This window comes from Chiloscyllium plagiosum, unplaced genomic scaffold (genome assembly GCF_037043375.1).
Source record: "Chiloscyllium plagiosum isolate Xiang-an unplaced genomic scaffold, Cpla_swu_hap1 HiC_scaffold_27, whole genome shotgun sequence".
NCBI lineage: Eukaryota > Metazoa > Chordata > Chondrichthyes > Orectolobiformes > Hemiscylliidae > Chiloscyllium > Chiloscyllium plagiosum.
Genome location: NW_028270165.1, coordinates 47,237,031 through 47,238,166, shown reverse-complemented (window position 1 = coordinate 47,238,166; position 1,136 = coordinate 47,237,031). Strand labels below are relative to the sequence as shown.

Here is a 1,136-nt window from a genome sequence, read left to right as displayed (position 1 = left end):
TTGCTGTGTGAAGACGAATTCTGAAAACCGAGCCGGCTGCACACAAATACACTCATATGAATTTACCTGAGGGAACAGTTTCCGGTGTCCATTTCCATCTGTCCCACCAGCACAGCATCTTTCTGTCTCTTTGATTACAGACCTGTGTAATGTAGTTAAAACTTGCCCATTTCCTACGCATTAGTGTAAATTACGTCTCCCACCCCAATGATTGACAGAGAGCAGAAGAGCGAATGGGCTCTGCCCTCCCCCAGAACTATTTGCACGTCGAAACAAATTGGTTTAATTATCCGCCAGTGGAGAGAGTCCAGTTACTGGGAACGGGACAAACAACAGCGTCCTGGGCGCAGGGAGACGGAATGAAAAGCAAATGTTGTGGAATCTCTTTGCTGCTTGCGATTCTTGGAGCAACTCAAACGTTTTTCACACTGAGCAAGTCTCAGCTGCTTCAGGGGAGGGCGCTTGGAGCGTCCGGGGTCAGCGAAGCGCGCGTCGGAAGCGGCCTGTGGCTCGTTGGTCTAGCGGTATGATTCTCGCTTCGGGCCTACAGTAGGGTGGACTTGCGAGAGATCCCGGGTTCGAATCCCGGACGAGCCCTCATTGCTTCGGTTGCCTTGTGCAGAAACGCCGGCGCAATTTTCTCAAAAAGCACATTTATTAAATGAGATCGGACTGCGTGAAGGAGGGATGGCGTCGAGCTCCTATTACAGCGAACAGGGTAAAAGGAAACACTTGCTCAAAGTGAAAACAAACATTGCACATCGTTCGCCCGCGCAGTCCGACTCTGAATGAATCCTCCAGCTGCATTATTGCTCAATTGTGAGCTTGAAATTTCAGGAAGCGGGGAAGTGAAGTGATTGGAGGCAGCGCTGAACAGGTTGACGTTTATGGTGCCGTGTATGAGGATTGTCAGCAATGAAGGAAGATTGGAAAGTTGGGACAGTTCTCCTTGGAGAACAGTAGGTTGAAAGCTGGCCTGCCTGACGTTTTTCAAGTCATGAGTGTCTAGACACAGGAATAATGTAGTGCAAATGCTCCCACGCCTGAAAGGATCGACAACGATTCAGCAGAGTTTTAAAATCACGAGGAAAAGAAGTAAAAGTGACATTAGGAAGGACTTTTTCGTACAGGGAGTG

General features: G+C 48.9%; 1 non-coding gene across 1 annotated transcript; it reads left to right on the top strand.

Annotated features, from left to right (window-relative positions):
- The first annotated feature begins 507 nt into the window (after positions 1 to 507).
- Positions 508 to 597, top strand: trnap-cgg (transfer RNA proline (anticodon CGG)). The gene is given in 2 exon segments: positions 508 to 543; positions 562 to 597. It is a non-coding gene; the product is annotated as a tRNA-Pro (tRNA).
- Positions 598 to 1,136: the final 539 nt, after the last annotated feature.